Raw genomic sequence first — 22,611 nt, 5'->3', positions numbered from 1 at the left:
TTTTATTCTCAAGATAGCTCAATTCTTCAGGAAGAGTATGCATATTCCAGGTGTCAACAGCAGCTTTCACTCTCGGATTCATAAGAAGAAATATCTTTGTGATCAACAGTTACAATGATTCATTCATATAAAACTAGAAATACAGGTTATCATATGTGTACACAGGGCTCATTTCGAGGGGGAACACACAGGAACGCAGTTCTGGCAGTTCTCCAAAGAGGTCACATGTCAGGTGGCCCCGCCCACCAGACTCTCGGTCATTTTGGGCCCATTTTGGCCTGGATTGGGGCCAAAATGGCCCAGATCGGGCCTCTGACGGGTGGTGGATCACTCTCCCGCTCATCAGTGGCCTGATCCTGACCATTTTGGGCCCCTTTTCAGCCCTTTTCAGCCCCTTTTTGCCATTTTTAGCCCAATTTCAGCCCTGAATGGCCAGGATTGGGTCCAAAACAGCCAGAATAGGTGATGTCAGGGGGTGTAGCATATGTAAATCAGTTATACCAATGACGCACTTCCGGTGATGGCAAGAGACATAGCATATGTGAATAAGTTATGCTAATGAGTTATGCTAATGAGTTTCTCCAGCTCTTTTTCTATGAAATGACCCCTGTGTGTACATATATCACTGTATTTGGACTGGCCCTGATAAAATGCCAATTCTGTCTTTCTGTCTGTCTGTCTGTCTGATAGAGGAGGGAAAAACAATGTTGTAAGCTGCTTTTGGGGAGAAAACCAGCTTATAAGTATTTAAATAAATAAAAATAGCTGCACATGTAATCATCATATGAATTGATCCACTTGCAGTTTTTCATAGTGCTTTCTACATGGAAAGATAAAGCTGACAAAATGTAATGCTTCAAAGGGCTGCATAGGACCCTATTGAAATACACAGAACAGATGCCGTAATGAGGTTTCCATGTTTTAAATTTTTGATCTGGCAAATACAGCTGGGAAAGATACTCTGCGTGCTCTCCCACATTTCCACAGCTTTTATAGGCTATGGGCATAGCATGTTGGAATATTCACTATAAAATCCCACAGATAAACTACTCCGGTGTCCAGAGGCAACATAACCCTTGTTTTTCATGCTTGTCTCAGTTTGATAAAGTGCTTGGTGTGAGTTTCCAATTGGAACCATGTTAAATTCTGGAGGAGACCCTTGCGTAACCTTCAGATGATGGGTCTGGAGCTGGGTTTGGTTTGGCTTCTGAAAATAATAATAATAATAAAAAAACAAGAAAAATGCAGTGGTTTCAAAACCAAACTGAATCCTGTTACATTATTAAAGTGGTCCATGACAGAAGCACCCAATCCTTCCTCCCCCCGCAGAGTCATCCATGGAGCTTAGTTTAGGCTGGATTTCTGGATGGTACAGTTCATAGTATGAGCTTGGATCCTATGGTAAATTTCCACTGGTAAAGGTAAAGGTGCAAGCCTTTTCCTTTACCAGTGCAAGCACCGAGTCATTACTGACCCATGGGGGAACGTCACATCATGACGTTTTCTTGGCAGACTTTTTACGGGGTGGTTTGCCATTGCATTCCCCAGTCATCTGCACTTTACCCCCAAGAACCTGGGTACTCATTTTACCGACCTCAGAAGGATGGAAGGCTGAGTCACCCTTGAGCCGGCTACCTGAACCTGGCTTCCGGAAAGGGTTTATGTCAGCAAAAGAGAGTTCCTTGCCTTTCCCTCCCATGGCAGCCCAAACTGCCCCCCTCAATGCTGCTGTTAGGGGACCAAAGACCGCCCCCCCAGAATCTCAGCAGGGGTAGGCAGAGATCTGCAGTATGTGTGCATTGGGGGGTGGCAAAAGCTTCCTCCCTTCAGTTGGCAGAAATTTTCTACAAGATCCAAGCCATGGTCTTTCTTTTAGCAAATAGCAAAGATGACCCCACCTGTGAAAAATGAGATGTATTTCAAGCTTCTATGCTTGCATGATCAGAGTTCCTCCAGCTAGACAGACAAACCCAGGGCCAGTAGCTGCCTTTGAGCATGCTATGAAGTTGTTTACTTTAATCCCTTGCTAACAATGTCACCCTAAGCAGAGGTGCGCCCTTTTAAGTCTATTGAAGTCTATTAGGCTTGGAAGGGTATAATTCTGCTGTGTGTGGCATTGTCCGTCTCTTGATGAACTTGGCTTTGATCATTGTAGAAACCACCAGAGCTTTATCTGCCTCTTGCTCCTTCTCCATGATGGATCTATGCTAATAAATGCAAAGCATCTGGAAGGCCTGATAGTGATGCAGGATGTACACAGAAGGAAAGGGAGGGCTGTACACTGCCTTCCCCCGCATCCTCACTGTAATTACCAAGTAGTAATTGGAGGATGCACGAGTACAAAAAACATGTACATCAGCTCTAAAGAACTGATAAATGCAACCTTTTTAAAAAAGTGTGCATAGATGCTGCCCATTACTGGCGAGCCAATTACAATTTGAGCCATGGGGTGTTTTCCCTTCACTGTGGGAAAACATCCAGGAGAAACTTACAGTAAGTAGGGTGTGAGACACCTTGTAGAAATGTGAATATGGGATGCTTGGACAGGGAAACCTTTGTCCTAGGTTCAAATCCAAATGGCATGGCAGCCACATTTAAGCAACTCTGAAGCAAAAGTTATTCAGAAATGCCAGGGCTTTTACACACATAGTAAAAACTTAACCTGATAAAGAAAGAAACATGTTGCTCTTGGGTCAATTAAGACAGTTGGATCAGGGACACATATATCAGAAATTTCCAAGTAATAAAAAAGGATTTGGCTTCCTTTTATTCTCCTTATGTGCCTGGGGAGTGACGAGGAGCCAAGGCAACATAAAGAAAAGGAATCGGGAATATGCCTGGCCTCAAATCAGCAAGGATGCTTGATTTATTGTGAAGACCTTTTTCACACTTTGTTTCAAAAATAGCAAGTCTATTTTTGAAGCACCATTTCCATTACACAGAGAGCAATATTTTATTTATTATAATTAGACAGGACCCAAGCCTTCTGCAAAAGCAAAAAGTTGTCCTTTGATTCAGGCAAATAACGCCCTGGCCCAAAAAGGCTTATGCCCTGGTTCTCATTAGTCTAGTGCTGCAAGACTCTACACAGTTAAGAGATAGTCAGTAATATAGTGGGGGACTTGAACCAATTGGTTGGGTCCCACCAATCACTGATTCTGTTTCCGGGGTGGAGGTGGGAGTCCTTGTCCTCCAGGAGCAACATTTTGGGGAGGAACGTTTGAGCCTTCAGCTTTATTTATTTAGTCCCCCCTCCCCTTTCTTCCCAAATAGAGACCCAAACTGGCTTACAACATTGTACTTCCCTCCTCCATTTTGGCCTACAACAAAATCCCTTTGAGGTTTGTTAGGCTGAGAGAAAGTAAAAGGCCCATGACCACCCAGTGAGCTGTCATGGCTGAATGAGGATTCAAACCTAGGACTCCTAGACCCTAGTCCAACACTCTAAGTACAACATCACAGAATCTCACAAAAACCCAATGTGGTAAGTTAGGCTGACCAGTTAGAGCATGGCCTCCAATGAGATGAATGGCAAAGGAAGTAATTGAACTCGGGTCTTCTTGAACTTAGGTCAACATCCTCACCACTGCACCACTCTGGCTCCATTTAGGGCTTAAGAGAAAAGGAACAGCATTTTTAATTGTTCTCAGAAACAAATGGGTAGCCATTGAAGCTATTTAAGTACTGGCAAGATAAGATTCCAATAATCTGTTCCTACTAACAATCTGGCTGTGACATTTTGAATCAACTGAAGTTTCTGAACAGTCTTCAAAAAGAAGCCCCTTGTACAGTGCACAGCTGTAATTTAACCTGGATGCTATCAGGGCATGGCTAGTAGTGGTGGAATCTAATTTTTAAGGGAAGGGTTGCAGTCAGTGTAACAACAACCAAAGTGCTACAAAGCATCAAGGAAACTTGAACATTCATCTTTAAGCTCAGATCTAAAAAGGTTCCCAAGGTGGAACTTGCTCCTTTACCTGCTGTCTAACCTATTACACAGGGTTTATGTGAGCCAGCAGGGAGCCATGATTAGGATGTCAGAACAGGATCTGGAAGAATGATCGGACTCCCTATATCTTGATTAGCAACATTTGTTAGCCAATAATGCCTTGGTCTTGTCTAGGCAAAGAGTTTATTAGCCTTTATCCAGCCAAGATCCAGTATCTCATCTGATTCAGCTGAAAAGAAGAAAAAGAGTTGATTCTCTTTGACATAATGATGATTCCTTATTGCACATTTATGTCTCCCAGAGGTTTCATTAGATATTAATAACACGGGGAATAGGAAAGAATATCAAAAGTGCTAAGGAAGCAGCAGATCCCAGTATCAGCTTTAGGAATGGAACCACTAGAATACAGGGCTCCTGATATTTATTTCAGCCAGTCAGAGATAGCCAGTAATATAATGGGGGACTTGAACTAATTGGTTGGGTCCCACCAATCATTTCCACTGATGGGAAGATTTTTGCCAGTCGCTCTCTCATGTAACATATCTCCAAATCCCCACTCATACTGATACAGTATGGTGTAGTGGTTAAGAGAGCCAGTTTGGTGTAGTGGTTAAGAGTGTAGGACTCTAATCTGGAAAATCGGGTTTGATTCCCCACTCCTCCACCTGAAGCCAGCTGGGTGACCTTGGGTCAGTCACAGATTCTAGCTCTCTCAGCCCCACCCATCTCACAGGGTGTTTTGTTGTGGGGATAATAATAGCATACTTTGTAAACCGCTTTGAGTGGGTGTTAAGTCATCCTGAAGGGTGGTATATAAATCGAATATTGTTGTTGTTATTCCCGGGGTGGATCTGGGGTCCCTGTCTCCATTTTGTCTTACAACAAAATCCCTTTGAGGTAGGTTAGGTTGAGAGAAAGTAACAGGCCCATGATCAGCAGGCCCCTTCAGTCAGCACATCCAAGACAACCAACAGAGTCACACGCCCATGTCTCTCTCTCTCTGCTAAATCCCTTCATCATGGTCATATGATTCATCCTCACAACATTTATTTACACTTTACAGTTGGGTTTTTTAAAATTACACAATGCAGTTTCAGTTCTGAACTGGATCTGAAACTAGACTGGAATAAATCTAGATCATCTGTATGATCCAAGATAATCTGGAGTTGCTGCACCATCATCATTGGTTTGCATAGCAAATTTGTTTAGATTGATTATGTCTGTACCTGAAAGAAAAGGGTAAGCTTCTATGTTTTAAAACAGAAACCTTTAAAATATTTGAAATAAACCACCGTAAAAGTGACACAACTAGAGGTGCATTCAGATATGGTGATAGAGAATACCCTTGGTATACATATCATAAAGGAAGCTGAATTAGAGTCAGATGAAAATTGGTGTATGGAACATTAACAGTTTGAGATATGCAGATGACTCCGCATTAATGGCAAAAAATAGTGAAGAAATAACTACTGCTGAAGATTAAAGAAGAAAATGCCAAAACATTTTCAGCCAAACATCAAGAAGACAAAAGTCATCATGAGTCATGACTACTGAGGAATTACACAGCTTTAACGGTGACACTGAGGTAACTGAACTGTTAAGGATTTTCTGTTCCTTGGCTTGGTCATCAACCAAAAGGGAGAGTGAAACCAAGAAATCAGAAGGAGATTGAGACTTGAAAGGGCAGCCAAGAAGGAACTACCATGGTGCTCCCCATTACTATGTATGGATATGAAAGTTGGAAAATGAGGAAAGCTGACAGGAAGAATTGATTAATTTGAATTGGGGTGCTGGAGGAGAGTTTTACAGAGACTATGGACTGCCAAAAAGACAACTAAGTGGGTTCAAGTCTGAATTCTCCCTAGAACCTAAAATGACTAAATGGAGGCTATCATACTTAGATTACATCATGAGAAGATAAGACTCACAGAACAAGACAATACTGATAGGAGAAGTTGAAGGTAGTAAGAAAAGAGAAAAATCTAACATAAAATGAATTGACTCAATAAAGGAAGCCACAGCCTTCAGTTTGCAAGATCTGAGAAAGACTGTTAGTGATAGGACGTATTTGAGGTCATAAATTTATAGAGTTACCATAAATTTATAGGGTTAACAAACTGGGAGCCAGTTTTGTATAGTGGTTAAAAGTGCTGGGACTCTAATCTGGAGAACCGAGTTTGATTCCCCTATCTTTCACTTGAAGCCAGCTGGGTGACCTCTCTCAGTCCCGCTCACTTCACAGAGTGTTTGTTGTGAGGATAATAATAACATACTTTGTAAACCGATCTGGGTGGGTGTTAAGTTGTCCTGAAAGGTGGTACTGTCTATTTAAAACAACATTCCTTTAAACTTTAAGGGAACATCATTTTGAAAATAATGCCCTCTTAAAATTTAACAGGACATTGTTTTCAATGGGCAGTAGATCTGGCCTCTGGATTCTGCAATTCAGGTCTACTTCTTACTGAAAATAAAAGGCAGTAGACCTGGCTCCCACAACTCCAGAGACCTGGTTTACTACCCATTGAACTTAATGGATGATAAACTTGGCCTTTGGATTTACTTATTTATAGTTCACCTTTCTCACAGAGATTCAAGGCAAATTAAAACAGTTCAAAGGAAAATACAATATAATCAACAGTTAGGACATTCACCGAGCAAAGTACAATGATGAATAACAGTTAGAACGTCAGGAACTACAATGCCAAGACCACGGCAATACAGCCCGGAAAACCCACAACAACCATCGTTCTCCGGCCGTGAAAGCCTTCGACAATACACGACAATACAACAGTTAGAACATTCAGGAAAACATACAATTGGGAATGGTAGCAGAAAATTTTTAAACAAGCATGAAGCTGAGCACACAGATGAATTTTATCTGAAACAAAGCATAATTAATTTCCATGGCATGTTTAGCGGCATGGAGACTTGCTAGTAGGTGCATATCTACATCAGCAGACAGTACCCAATAGAGTCCCTGTCCCTATCAAGGCATCTTTCTGAGCTATTTCTTATGACACAGTCCTGTAATCTGCGTAGAAAACCCTCCTGAATAATTTAGCTTTGCATCATTTACGGAAAGCCAGGAGAGTAGGAGTTTTCCTGACTTCCTCAGGCAGGACATTCAATAAAGTAGGGCTACCACAGAGGAAGCATGGGAATGGGCTGTGATTTTGCCCAGCTGTAGGGTGGTATCTGCAGAAGGCCCTGACCAGATGACTGAAGCTGCAGTGGCAGAACACAGGGGGAGAGGCAGTTGCACAGATATGAGGGGCTGAGCCCATTAAGGGTCTTGAATGTGATAGTCATGAATTGAATTGAGCCTGGTAACTGATGGGAAGCCAATGGAGTGACTACAGAATAGGAGTGATATGCATGCTCTGTTTAGTTCCCAAGAATAAACGAGCTGCAGATTTCTGTACCAACTGAAGTCTCTGAGTTGACTTTGCGGGGAGACCTAAGTAGAATGCATTACAGTAGTCTAGGCTTGATGTTATTGTGCTATCAATCCAGGTGGCCAGATTGGCTGTGTCAGGGTAGGGGGCCATCTTCCAGGCTAGTCTGACCTGTAAGAAGGCCTTTTTTACAGCTGTATTTACCTGCTTCTCTGGCAGCAGTCCTGGTCTTAACTGAGTCAGCCAGCATCCACTGAACCCCATCGAGAGTAGAAAGCTCAATGTCCATCAAGATCTCTGTCTTCCCAACTAGCATCACTTCCATCTTGTCTGGGCTCATCAAGATTGGTTTTTTTAGCACATGTACATTAGTAACATAAAGGAGGGAAATGAACATAAAGGTGGGTTATTTCGTAGAAAAAGAACTGCAGGAACTCATTAGCATAACTCATTAGCATATGCCACACCCCTTGATTGGGCCAAAATGGCCAGGATTCGGCTGCTTCCAGACAAGGGAGTGTTCCCCCACCTGGCAGTGGGCCAATCAGGGCTGTTTTGTCCCCAATCCAGGCCAAAACAGGCCCCAAATGGCCATTTTGGGCACGTTTTGGCCTGGATCAGACCCAAAATGGCCAGGATTGGGTCAGTGACAAGCAGGGGAGGAGTCCCCCACCAGGCACTGTCCCAATCCTGGAAGTTTTGGTCCTGATCCTGGCCGAAAAGGGCCCCAAATGGCCAAAAATGGCCATTTGGGCCCTGTTTAGGCCTGGATCATGGCTGAAACATCCTGGACCAGATCAGTGCTGGGCAGGGGAGCATTCCCCCACCTGGCAACGACCAGATCCCAGCAGTTATGGCCCCGATCCTAGCAGAAAACGGCCCAAATGGCCGAAAGTGGTCATTTTGGGCCTTTTGGGCCATGATCGAAAAGGACCGGATCTGGTTGGAGCCAAGTGGGGGAACCCTCCCCAGCCCAGCACTGCTCCAGTCCAGGCTGTTTTGGCCCAGATCCGGCCCCAAAAGGGTGAAAAAATGCTGAAAACAGCCATTTTGGGCCCATTTGAGCCCGAATTGGGGCCTAAAAGGCTGGGACCAGGTCGGTGCTGGGTGGGGGTGGCCTCCCCCACCCAGCACAGTCCCAATCTGGGCCCCTTTGGCCCCAATCCGGGCCAAAATGGACCCTAAATGGCAATTTTGACCCATTTTGGCCGGGATTGGGGCCAAAACAGCTGGGACTGGGTTGGTGCTGGGTGGAGGAGGCTCCCCCTGCCCAGCACAAACCCAATCTAGGGCATTTCAGCCCCAATCTGGGCCAAAATGTCCTAAAATGGCCGACAATGGCCATTTTGGGCCCGTTTTGGCCCGGATTGGGGCCGAAATGGCTGGGACCACATCAGTGCTGGGTGAGGGAAGCTTTGATCTGGGCCTGGTCCATTTTGGGCCTAATTCATTTCAGCCCTGATCTGGGCCAAAATGGACCCCAAATGGCCAAAAATGGCAAATTTTGACCCATTTGGGCCAGGATCGGGACCGAAACAGCCGGAACCAGGTTAGTGCTGTGTGGAGGAGGCTCCCCCTGCCTGGCACCTACCTGATCCTGGTCATTTCAGCCCTGGTCCGGGCCATTTCGGCCCTTATCCAGACCAAAATGAGTCCAAATTGGCCAAAATTTGCCATTTTAGGCCCATTTTGGCCTGGTTCAGGGCTGAAAAGGCCAGGATCAGGTTGGTGCCCCTGGCACTGAGCCAGGCCATTTTAGCCCTGATTATGGCCATTTTGGCCCCAATCAAGGCTTAAACGCCCCAAAACGTTTTAAAGTCAGGGGGGCGTGGCCACCTGACTTGGGGGAACTACCAGAACGGTGTTCTGGTGTTGAAATAAGCCCTACCAAAAACTGTGACAAACTGCAGATTCTTGATTCCAAAATCATAAGCTGAAGAAGCTATGCATGCAAGTGTAAATCCGATGTAGGGCTTTGGAGGTGAAAATCTTACCTATGGAAGATCAAAGCCATTCCACATGGCCAACTTGTGAACACCCATGTGATGTGCTCTGGCAATCCATCCCATCAAGAGATGAATTTGTGGAGCCTGCATCAACTGGACAATCTGAACAGACAGAAATCTAGTAAGTAGGATGAAGGGGACATTAGCATGCTGCTTGTTTTCAAATTCTTACTAAGCCTGGATTACATTGACTCAATTCAGACATAAAATGAAAACATAAACCATGTTTATGTTTGATTAGTTTGTGAAATCAGGATTCAGCTCACTGTCACTTATCTAAATCCTGGTTTACCACAACGAAGACTGGCTTCATCTCCTTCTTTCTATTGCTTGGGATGGCATGTCTGGAGAACAAACCAGGGTTGTCTTGTTTCAAAGATGGCCTGTATTCAGACATTATGTGACACCACAGTTAGTATAATTAAAAAATCAACTTCAGATTCTGGATTGATGGACACTAACTAACTGCGATTACTGGAGTGTCTTGTATTCAGACAACCATACTATCCATAGTTTGTTTAATTAAACCATACTTTTGGATGATGGCTGAACTGGGTCTCAGAGATGGTTTTTCTAGGATTCAGTAAATGTTTTGTCCATTTCACTTATTCTAATCAGCTGAAAGAACAGAAGGTTCCAGGCTTTCTATAGACCACATGTGGGATTTAACATTTTTTTCTTAGTGAGTACTGATTTATCAGTTGTGGGAAAGGGGAACAGATAATGGGCAGCTGATTTTAACAGAAATTTCCTCTGAACTTTGCCTACAGTAAAATGGGTGAAATATCCAAGAAACATCAAGGGTAATGAAAGAATTTCTGTAAAACTAGTGACGTTGTCAGGTTGGAGTCACATACTGACCTAGAAACAGCAGAGAATGTTAATGCATGTTGTTCATCAAGCAGTGGCATGGGTGTCATCTGCCTCTAACTAGGGCCTGATTTCCTGATGGGAAAACCAGGACTGGTGAAGAAACTTCATCAGATAGGTAAAGCTAAGTCTGACCATGTTTCATGTAAAATGGAATCTGAGCTGCATCTAGATGTTTGTACTTAGGAGAAACATCCTTGAAAATGCAAAGAAAACACAATTGCCACCCCAGTCAGAATAAGAGACGGACACCAAGTTGGATCTAAGGGCCACTTTATTAACTATTTACAGATAAACAATCCAAACAGCGGCAAGGACCTAAAAGCGGTACAGGTCAAGCCACGGTGTCACCCAGGACCACCGCCTTGACCTGTCTGGGCGAGCCCCGAAGCCCCAGGTGGGACCCATCCAACGGATGGGGCGGACCCAGCCGGCCAGGCAGTTTTGGTCACCCCCCATTAAGCTCCTGAACACCTCAGCCGTATAGCAGTGAGGGAAGGACTTGCAGGCTGGGGTTCCCGAAGGCAGCCTGCCTCTGCATCTGGCAGCCGTCACAGCAGTACCAGACCTATAGGCAGGCCCCTCTTCCCAATAAGGAAGCGCCAAGGGTGCTCACCGGCCCGCACCCTACTCCTACTGAAACCAGCCAGGATACTTCTAACAGGCTCCACCCATAGCCAATCACCCCTACCCCTAACATCGGTGCAAGGTAGGCGAAAAAACCCCCTTTTCCCAAGCCAATCCAGAAAAGGAGGGGAAAAATTCCTACCTGGCCCATAAGCGACCGGCTAATCCTGCACCAATATAGGGAGAGGCGGGTGGGGCCGAGCAACTTTCCGAACTGAGCTGGAAGGGCAGAGCTGCGCAACAGGCGCTTGCTCCGCCCTCCCAGCATCTCCTTATTAGGAAGGAGGGGGATGGTGCCGTCTCCCCCTCCGGCGTGCCAATTAACGGCCCCTGGCTTAAGCAGCGAAGCTGCCTGCCAGGAAGGTGCCGCATTGCCACCCCAGTCAGAATAAGAGACGGACACCAAGTTGGATCTAAGGGCCACTTTATTAACTATTTACAGATAAACAATCCAAACAGCGGCAAGGACCTAAAAGCGGTACAGGTCAAGCCACGGTGTCACCCAGGACCACCGCCTTGACCTGTCTGGGCGAGCCCCGAAGCCCCAGGTGGGACCCATCCAACGGATGGGGCGGACCCAGCCGGCCAGGCAGTTTTGGTCACCCCCCATTAAGCTCCTGAACACCTCAGCCGTATAGCAGTGAGGGAAGGACTTGCAGGCTGGGGTTCCCGAAGGCAGCCTGCCTCTGCATCTGGCAGCCGTCACAGCAGTACCAGACCTATAGGCAGGCCCCTCTTCCCAATAAGGAAGCGCCAAGGGTGCTCACCGGCCCGCACCCTACTCCTACTGAAACCAGCCAACGCCAGGACCAAGCCTCTGCTTAGGTCCTGGCGCCCCACTGATGGCCCAGGGCCAACTGAAGTCCTTGCCGCAAATCTTCTATAAAGATCCGATTACCCACCTGAGACAAGTGCACCCCATCACCTCTGTAAAGGTTGGGGAATTCGGCCCTGATCCTGGGGTGAGGCAGATATACGCCTAACCCCTCCCCCAATCCCTTTTGAATGGCCCTGTTGGCCTTCATCCGGGCCCTTTCAATGGCCTGACGATTTTCAGCATCCCTCCAAACCCGGCGGGGAATCATGGCTGACCACATGATCAGCACCCCCGGCCACCGCGCTGCAATGAGGCGCATATCAGCCAGCGCCTGTGAAGACAGAGCCTTACCCTGTAATAGACCCAGATCATTTCCCCCTAAGTGAATAACAAGGATGTGGGGTGGCGTATCCAGCCCCACTCCGAACAACAGAGGCAACAGGCCCGGCCACCGAAGGCCCCGACGGCCCTGCCATTCGACCACGGCTTGCGCACTAAGGCCAAGCTGCGACCCGACCGGCGTCCTGCGTGCTTGATGGGCAGCCCAGAAGACATAACTGTGCCCGCATATCAGGATGCGCTGCCGTCCTACCAGGAACGCTGGACCTAAGAAAGACATGAATTAGTCCTGTCGAAGTGAGAAAGAGGGCGCACATAGGAGCGGAATGCTGCCGACCGCCACCTGCCTACCCGTTGGATGACTTGCCCTGAATATCCCATGGCCGCGGCCGTCGAGGCTGCCCCGATCCTAAAGGAATGCGTGCCAAAACTCACCCCCTGCAGCCCCAGCTCCGCCAAGGCCCGCTTAGTTATGGCCCAAAACTGGTAACGGGTTAGCGGGGCACCGTCTTGGTGTCTAAAGAGGCAACCTGGCCCAGTACCCCGCACACGCCAATATCTCCTCAAAGCCCTGACGGGACATAAGTCCACCTCAGAGCAAGTTCCCAACCGGATGTTAGACCCCTTACGCATTTGGTCAGTCTTGGACCAACGAATCGTCAACACTACTGCATCACCTTCAAAGGTTAGGTCACTAGCCATAAGGGCCCGCCCAGAGGCATCCTTAACTGATGCCACCACAAGCTCACCCACTCGAAGGGCACCAAAAAAGGCAGTTAAGGCAGCTGCATGAAAAAGCCTGGCTTCGTAGCCGGACCTGCAGACTACTTTCCAAACCGCCCCAAGGCCCTTAAGCACTGAAGGCGAAATAGGCTCACGCGGATCCTTGCGGATCACGCTTTCCCTGGACCATCCCTCGAGCATCTTACGCACCCGGAAATCGCCCGTGGCCTCAGGAAATCCCCGGGCCTTACTAACAAAGGCCAGGGCAGCAAGTTGTCCCCTAATGGATTTGACTGCCAGCCCACGGCCCTTCTGCCAAACACAGAACCACATGATATGCTCGACAGGGATGGGCCAACACAGGCCAATCCCAGCCCCCCGTCTAAACTCCTCAAACTGGCCTACCGCTCTCCAATACGCCCTCCTTGTACTGGGCGCGATGGCTAGCTGGATGGCACGACACGCTTCGGCCTCCCAAGCAGCCAAAGCTCTGGGGGCATCACTGCCGGACGAGGATCCGCTTCCGGTGCGAGCTGCCAGAAACGCTCCATCTGTTGGCGAGACAAGGCGTCCGCCACACCATTGCTTATCCCCGGGACATGCCTGGCCTTAAACAATATATTATTCCTCAGACATAGCAACGTGAATTCCCTGACCAATCTCATCACCCTTGGAGACTTGGACGTCAAGGAATTGACCACATGCACCACTGCCAGGTTGTCACACCAAAAGTGGACTGAGTGGTCGGCCAACTCCTCACTCCATAGGCGGACTGCTACCAGCATAGGGAAAAATTCTAAAAAAGTCAAATCCCTAACCAAGTCTGATGCCAGCCAATCCGCTGGCCATTGTTCCGCACACCAATGCTTCCGGAAATAAACTCCGAAGCCTGTGGAACCCGAGGCGTCGGACGTTATTTGCAATTCCGCCTCAAGCAGCAGTTCATCACGCCAAAGGGTAATACCATTAAACCCTTCCAAAAAGGCGTTCCACACTGTCACGTCTGCACGCATGCTGCTCGTCACTCGCAAACGGTGATGGGGGGCACGCAGTAGAGCCATGGCGTCACACAACCGACGCAAAAAGGGCCTACCCGGAGCGACCGCCTTACACGCAAAATTAAGATGTCCCACGAGCTGCTGCAGCTCAACCAGGGATACCTTGCGCTTACCTAAAAATTCCTGAAGCCGGACCCTAAGATCCTGCACCTTGTCTAAAGGCAATCGCATGGATTGCCGAACCGTGTCCAACTCAATCCCTAAGAAGGTAAGAACTGTAGAAGGGCCCTCCGTCTTCTCATGAGCCAATGGCACTCCCAGCTCCTCGGCCATCTCAATAAAGGTGGCCAAGCGCCTGGCACACTGAGACGATCGTGCCCGCCCAACGAACAAAAAATCATCTAAATAGTGGGCGGAGTCAGCACAAGCTGCACGTCGCCTAAACTCCCATTCGAGAAAAGAGCTGAAGCGCTCAAAGGCTGCACAAGATACGGAGCAGCCCATCGGCAGGGCACGGTCCATGTAATACTTGCCTTCAAAGGCAAAACCTAAAAGCTCAAAATCCCCGGGATGGACGGGGAGAAGGCGAAATGCAGACTTGATGTCGCATTTCGCTAACTCAGCGCCCACCCCACACCCACGCACCACCTTGACTGCCTGGTCAAAGGAAGTATACTTCACAGAACATAAATGCCCCGGGATGGCATCATTCACCGACTCACCCTTAGGGTAAGACAGGTGGTGGATGAGGCGGAACTCACCGGCCGCCTTCTTAGGTACCACCCCTAAGGGGGAAACCCTAAAATTGGGGGTCGGGGGGGCTGAAAACGGCCCCAAAACCCTACCCTCCACGCATTCCTTCTGAATTTTTTGCCTAACTATGTGTTCCTTACCCTGTACTGAACGCAAGTTCTCAGCCAAAAATGGGGCCCTAGGTCCCTGAACAGGGATTCTAAAACCATCCCTGAACCCTTGGAACAAATAAACTGCATCCTCCTTACAAGGGTAAGCGCGCAACAAACGCTCAAGGACCCTCAGCCTTACCGGGCTGGGACCCTTTACCAGGAGGTTGCTGACCGCCGGAGCCGCCTCCACCCTGTTTCCTACCACCCCAACCCGGACGGGCTTTGCCACACGCACTGTATGAGTGCTGTCCCGCACAGGAGGGGCATTCATGCCTGAATCGGCATGGCTTCCTTGCACAGGTACCCTTATACGCATACTCCCAGCAGAGCAGCCGGGGTTGAACCGGCTGCCCCGCTCCTCCGCGGGTATTGGATGCCTGGGAGTTGCGGTGCACCACATGACCGCTATCGGAGCGATCACCCAAATTGGGCTTAGCAGGGGACATCACCGACAACCATAATTGCTGGTGGATACGGTCCCACTGGAGACTAGGGTTCAGTGCTGCCCGCATACGAAACTCCTCGTCGTACTGCATCCATGCAGCACCTGAGAAGCCCGTATAACCCTTCAAGATAATATCAAGGTATTGAAACAAAGACGCAGCCCGGCTGGGCTGTGCCCTGGCAATAACCCCGGCATAAATTAGGAAACCAGGGAGCCAATTATTCCATGTCCTATCGACCCGCCTCCTCTTCAATCGCTCCTTGTCCCTATCATCCATTTCATCTTTATCCTTCTTCTCTAACTCACGGTAGAGAAGGGAAAAGATGTCAACATATTCGCCACGCAATATTTTATCCCTCGTGGCCTGCGCAAGATGGTCGCCTAAAGGCAGGGCCGTGTCACCGAAGGGCATAGCATTAAAAGGAACCTGACCATAAGCCAGATGTGGAGAAGGATAATAGCCCCAGGGGCTGGCAGGATAGCCAGGCCAGCCAAACGGCACACCCATGTAAGCCGCTGCCCCCGGAGCACCCCAAGCCTGAGGAGCAACAGGTTGCTGTTGCTGGATCGAAGGTGGAAAACCCATACTAGGAATGGACTGCACCCCGGCAGCCGCAGAGGGTCCCTGACTAGCTGGCATATCCGATGGTACACCAGTGGACCCTCCCATGGCCCCCAGTGCCCAAGGCCCCCAAGGCCAAGGGTAAGTGTACTGTGGTGCATTGTCCTTACCCGACACTTCCACCGGGTCCACAGCCACCGCTACCGGAGGTGGGTCCTCAGTCCAGTCCTGTTCCACGTCAACTGCTGGCTCCTGGGCTGTCGGCCCTTCCGTCCTCTGTGCCCCGCTGCTTCCAGCTGCTGGCGATCCAATCGAGCCTTCTAAAGCTGCTAAACGACGTAAGATAGTACGATTAACAGCGGTCCTAGATGCACGACGAACTGGTCTCACAGTATCCACCGCCTGCCTAGGCACACCCCCATCCCCTTTCGCCTGCTCAAGTGCCTCCAGGCGCCTCAAAATCTCCTCTTGATGACCCAATGAGTCCTCCTCATCAGAGGAGGACACAGCCGGGGGAAGGGGCCGTTTAACAGGCGCCCTTTTAGCAGGCTGCTTGCCTTTTGCCGTACCACCACCCTTCTTAGGAGCCATTTGTGCACTAAGACTTGGGTATTCCCTAGTAAACGTGGGGGGGGGGGTCCTGAACCAAAAACCCCCCTTTTATTTATTTATTTGTTTATTATAAAGGAAGGGACAAAACCCCCCCAGCTGATACAGGGAGTGGTGCTACCCACCAGGCAGAGCAAGCAGAGCCGATTGCCAGCACTCCCTGCCCCTATGCCCAAGCTCTTGAAATTCAAAATGGCCGCAGCCCCTGCCCAGGCCAATGAGAAAATGGCCGCCTATCAAGCCACCCCCTGGGTCAGACAACAGGTGAAAAATGGGGGGGGGGGCAAAAAGGCGGAGAAGAAGCCAGCCAACGGGTGGGGGAAAAAAGGGGGGGGGCGCCAACGAGTGAGAAGGAAGTAAGGCCCCAAAAACCCGAAGGCCCGAAGCCACCCTGAAGGCCTAACCCTCTGGCAGGGGTCCAAGGCTGCAAGGCCGCGCCACCCCCACCAGCCAAGGGAGAGCCACCAGAACCCGGCCAGGCCAAGCCAAGCGCGGCGGCGCGATCCTACAGCTGGACGCCCACCCGGCCAAACAGTCTCACCGCCCCAGGAGCTGCACGCGCCCGCAAAGGACGCTGAAGCCCCCAGGCCACTGCCGGCGTGCGCACAAAGGCGAAGCGCCGCCCGATCCCAAGCCAAAAGGCCGCACCGCACCACCCCGACGGCCACACACGCCCAAGGCCGCTGCCGCTGCCCAATACTGCCGGCGCGACCGCAGGGTAAAGCGCCGGACCGCCCAGCCAAGAAGCCACACAGCCCGGCGGGTGCAAGCGGCTAATGGAGGGCTCCGACTCCGTCCCTCCGCCGGAAGGCCTCTCCGCCGCGCAGCGCTCCCGCCTCCGAGCCTCCAGCCGCCGCTGGAACCCCTCCGAAGGCCAAGGCCCGTTCGGAGCAGCCGCTCGTCCGGAGACGTCCTTCTCCTCCGAGCAACTTTCCGAACTGAGCTGGAAGGGCAGAGCTGCGCAACAGGCGCTTGCTCCGCCCTCCCAGCATCTCCTTATTAGGAAGGAGGGGGATGGTGCCGTCTCCCCCTCCGGCGTGCCAATTAACGGCCCCTGGCTTAAGCAGCGAAGCTGCCTGCCAGGAAGGTGCCGCAATGTCATTAATATCAGTAAAAATTATCATGAGGGCTGTGAGATTCACCGCTTTCCACACCCAAGCTAAGGTGTCTTTATATTAAAGTAAAACATAACAAAATGTACTACAGACTTCATTGATGATGGAGGGAAAAATTTAGCTGACAATGAAATTTATTGGGAATAAACAACTGAAGAAGACAAACCCATGTATTCCAGACATGATACGAAGGGAAAGCAGGCTAGGCAAGAAAAAGAGAAAGCAGAACGCCTGGTCTCTGCATTAAAAAAAACTAACTAAAAAAAGTTTATAGCATAAAGAATGCTATGTTCCTCCAATACCACTAAATGCCCTCAAAAGGAGTCCCTTTGGGAGGAAACTATGTTGAGACAACCACACTGCCCTGTGTCAAAAACAAGCATTCTTCCCTAGAAACTGTTACATTGTCTCATCGCGTCTCTGCATAGCCACATCCCATTACTCCTCAAGTGATGCTCTCCTTCATTTTATGTTCTTCACATAAAGGTTCTATTAAGCCTGACCAAAGGTAGGTTTGGGAACATTGTGCACTGTGCAGAGCATTTCTAAAATCAGGGATGGTATTTGTCAACATGTTGCATGGTTTTTATAGTTAATAACATCCCACACAGTATGGGCTGTTGGCCCAGCAGTCATGCCATTCATACTTTTTGCACTGATGCTGTGTTTATCTGGGTGGTGGAGACAGTGGGGAGTGGAGGACATGCTAAATTGAGTACAGTAAACAGAAAATTAGTGGGCTTTTTTTTTTTTTAGATGGGAAATTAGTGGGCATTTTTTTTAGATGGGAAATTAGTGGGCTTTTTTTTTTTAGATGGGAATCTAAAGGCTGGGGAAGTTCAAGTTGGTACAAACACTTTGAGATGTGCCACTCACATGAAGTGGGAAGTTTTAATCACAGAATAACAGAGTTGGAAGAAGCCATACAGACCTTCTAGCCCAACCCCCCTGCCCAATGCAGGATGAGCCTAAAGGATCCCTGACAAATATTATCCAGCCTCTTCTTGAAAACTGCCAGTGAAAGGGAGCTCACCACCTCCCTAGACAGCTGATTCCACTTTTAAACTACTCTGACCGTAAAAATGTTTTTCCTAATATCCAGCTGGTACCTTTCTGCATGTAATTTAAGCCCATTATTTCGGGTCCTATCTTCTGCTGCCAACTGGAACAGCTCCTTGCCCTCCTCCAAATAACAGCCTTTCAAATATTTAAAGAGGGCAATCATGTCCCCCCTCAATCTCCTCTTCTCCAAACTAAACATTCCCAAGGCCCTCAGCCTTTCCTCTTAGGGCTCAGTCTATAGACCCCTGATCATTTTTGTTGCTCTCTTCTGCACCCTTTCAATTTTGTGCACATCCTTTTTGAAGTGAGGCCTCCAGAAATGCACACAGTACTCCAGGTGCGGCCTGACCAAGGCAGTATAGAGAGGGACTACGACCTCCTGCGATTTCGATGCTATGGCCCCTTTGAGTTTGCCTTTTTTGTCACTGCATCACACTGACTGCTTATATTTAGTTTACAGTCCACTCTTACCCCAAGATCTCTTTCGCATACACTACTACCCAGAAGTGTATCCCCTATCTTGTATTTGTGCTTTACATTTTGTGGCCCAGATGTAATACTGTGCACTTATCTATGTTGAATTGCATCCTGTTCACAACTGCCCACTTTTCCAGAGTATTCAGGTCTTGTTGAATTTTAACTCTATCTTCTTGGCATCATCAGCAAATTTAATGAGCAGCCCATCCACTCCTTCATCCAGATCATTGATAAAAATATTGAAAAATACCGGGCCTAAAACCAAGCCCTGCAGCACCCCACTGGACACCTCCCTCCAATCTGATGAAACGCCGTTGTCAACCACTCTTTGGGTGCGGTCCTCTAACCAGTTCCCTATCCACCGAACTGTCCTATAGTCCAGTCCACAGTCTTCCAGTTTGCCCATCAGAATGTCATGGGGGACCTTATCAAAAGCTTTACTGAAATCCAGATAAATCACGTCGACAGAGTTCCCACGATCCAGTAAGCTCGTCACTCGATCAAAGAAGGAAACCAGGTTGCTCTGACAAGATCTGTTGGGGACAAAACCATGTTGACTTCCCCGGATCACTAAGCGGTCCTTCAGATGCTTACAGATCGATCCCTTTAAAATCTGCTCTAATATCTTCCCAGCAACAGACTGACCAGCCTGTAGTTTCCTGGGTCATCCTTTTCCCCTTTCTTAAAGATTGGTATAACATTTGCTCTTCTCCAATTGAATCACTCCCACTTGCCAAAGCTTCCCGTACACATTTGGATTCAACTACCTGTGATATTTCTCCAACAGTGGATCTGCATGTTCCCTTAATATGGAGTTCTAATCCCTTAACACACTTAATTACCACATTGTAGCTGTTCAATTGGGTAGTTTAAAATGGTGATTCCCCCCGCCTCCCAATTCCCCAAGTCATTTACAGGTTGGAATGTTGATCATCATCTGTTTTCATAATAACACACACTATGACAATACTCCTTCTTAGTAAACCCAGTATAAAATACTAATTAAGTACTGTAACAGTGTTGCTGTCAATATTAACTGAAAGACAGTAAAATCTACTGGGAATCTCTCAGTTTTGTTACTGAGCATCAAAGAACATACCAGTCCTTATTTGGCCATTGTGAGGTGCAGGATATCCATTCTTTGCTTTTGGTGGTTTCATGACTGTCAGGAGGAAGAGAATGAAGGGTTCACCATCAGCTTCTTCAGGGTGCCATAGAGTTAGTCCTCCAGATAGCAGAGAGACCCATTTCCAGTAGAAGTTCTTGTAGCCTAGTTTAGCATAGCTAGAAATTTCCATCATAACTGCCCTGCTGGGTCGCATGGAGCCCAACTCCGGATCCAGGGGAGGTCAGAAGGGAGCACGTGGTGGAGACTTACCTCACATGTGCACAAAGCACGCATGTGCTCAAGAGCTCTTCCTTGTCGAAAAATGGCATTTATATTTAAAATGGGTCATGGAGGGTCAACAACGGGACGTTCGGTGGAAGCTCCTAAGCTTGTGCCCCTGGCTAGAAAGGATGAGTAGCTAAAGGGAGGGCGGGAGGGATAAGGGTATGGAAATACAGATGAATAACTTGAATGGGAAATAGTCATCCAAAATACACTAAAACTCTCAACCCTCCCCGGCTATAGGATACAATATCTTCGGCGATGAATTAAGTGAGGAGGAAGAGGAAGGAGAATCAAGGAGGAATAGAAGAGGGAGAGGACTCAGAGACTAACTCCTCTTATCCGGATGTGAAGAAACAAGATAAATAGAAGAATGATTCTTACAAGGGACTTCTGCCGAAGATATAGAAACTGTATATGAACTTATGGGGAGGGGTTGGGCAATGGGTATATATGTACGGGAATAAGGATGTTTCGAAGGAAATGCACAAAAAATATACAATAAAAAAAAATTAACATAGGATAAAATAATAAAAGCATTAAAAGATAATGTTTTTAAACCCCCCCCCCCAAAAAGAGCTCTTCCTTGTCATGCTGGGAATGACATAATTCCTGGCACAACAAGAAAGGGAAGGCCCCCATGGGGTGATTTAATGTTATCATTTCCAGCACGAAAAGGAAGAGCTCCAAGCATGCTCCTGCACCCCGGAGCTTCTAGTCCCATTCCCCATGTTCCTCCCCACTGGTCAGGTGAGTGGGGGCAGGGGGGAGGGTGGAGGCTAGAAGTAGGGAATTTCCTGCTCCCAGTGGGGGAATGGTAACCCTATCTTCAACAGCAGATTGTAATTTTTTGGTGAGGGAACTGAGCTCCTTCTTTTTTCTATATATACAATCTCTATCACACTGTTGGGGCCTCTCATAATCAATATATCTAATTTTCTACATGGCCCCATCTGTGGATATTAAACCCAGAGATTGAGACCATGAACAGACTTGACATCTTTCTTCAAATCCAAAGAAAGCCCCAGATCTGCAAAAAATCTGAAATCTAAAAAACAAAAACAAAAAAACCCAACCCCCTAAATAACAGAAGCAGCTCCTGTAGCTGTAACCAACGAATGGTCTCTGGTGGCTGTTGCTAGACAACCACAACAGTATTGCCAGCCTTTGTGCCTTGGTTTCTGTCAGTAAAAGGCAGGGGAGACGGCCCTTCCTAGGGCCTTTGAAGGAGGATTCATTGGTGCCAGGCCTAGCAGCAAACGCTGGGCCATTTGCTACCACAAGACTTCCATGACTTACCCAGGCCCAGCTGCTTCCTCCTGTTCAACAGCAGAACCCCACAAAATCCAGTGTGGTGTAGTGGCTAGAGTTTCAGACTAATGCAGTGGTCATCTTGTGGTACCAAGTCAATGACAGAATAGGTGTTAGAATATGACGAGTCTCAACTCGTCTCAACTTTTGCCTTTCTTCATTCAGAGAATGCTCACTGTGCCTTCCCTCATATCATTTTGTTCGACTGCTTCTCTGTTATATTAATGACTGACAAGAACTATTAAGACTAATGTTTTGTTTCTCTGATGGAGTACTTGCTGTCCTCCTCTGTTTGTGGCATTTCATTTATGTTTTTAAATATCTAATTCATTTAATTTGTGTGACATGCCTGCAATTATTAAATGGATGCTGTAAAAAAAAGCGAATGGAAAATTCCCTAGAACACACTGGAACATTAGTTTCAGATGCTGAGTGTGCTGTTTCCCCCTCCCAACACCTCATGTTTCAGCTCTGCTTCACAGCTGATGTCTAATTTTGCTTCATATTCTCCTGGTGTTTTTTTCCCCCCATTTTGCAGACAGATGCAAGTGAAATGCCTAACATCTCTGCTATTTCCTTCTCTTCTGTCTCTAGTTCTACTCTTTCATTCTTAACGCAAAACATAATTTCCTCTAAGAGCAGTTGACTATACACAGCTCAGACACATTCAGAAAGTAAATTTGAATACGAAGGATGTTCTTTGTGAGAGGCAGCTAATGTTGATTTTACTTGTTCTCTACCATATCTCCACATTTTAAAAAGTATTTTTAATTAATTACACCATGTTTGTTATTTTTGTGAAGAGATTACCACACCAGAATTTAAAACTGAAGAAGAATTATGGGTGGTTGTTCTGTAAAACCAGTATTCTGAAAGATGGTACATGATTGTCTGTGTTGTGGAGAGGGGATGCTGAGGAAGGAAGGAAGGAAGGAAGGAAGGAAACCTGGCAATTATATTTTTGAGGGAAAGAAAACTGTTCTTTTGACTAACATTGCCAACTGGACAAGG

The sequence above is a fragment of the Eublepharis macularius genome, chromosome 4, assembly GCF_028583425.1.
Source record: "Eublepharis macularius isolate TG4126 chromosome 4, MPM_Emac_v1.0, whole genome shotgun sequence".
NCBI classification, from domain to species: domain Eukaryota; kingdom Metazoa; phylum Chordata; class Lepidosauria; order Squamata; family Eublepharidae; genus Eublepharis; species Eublepharis macularius.
Note: the sequence above shows the minus strand (reverse complement) of the source record.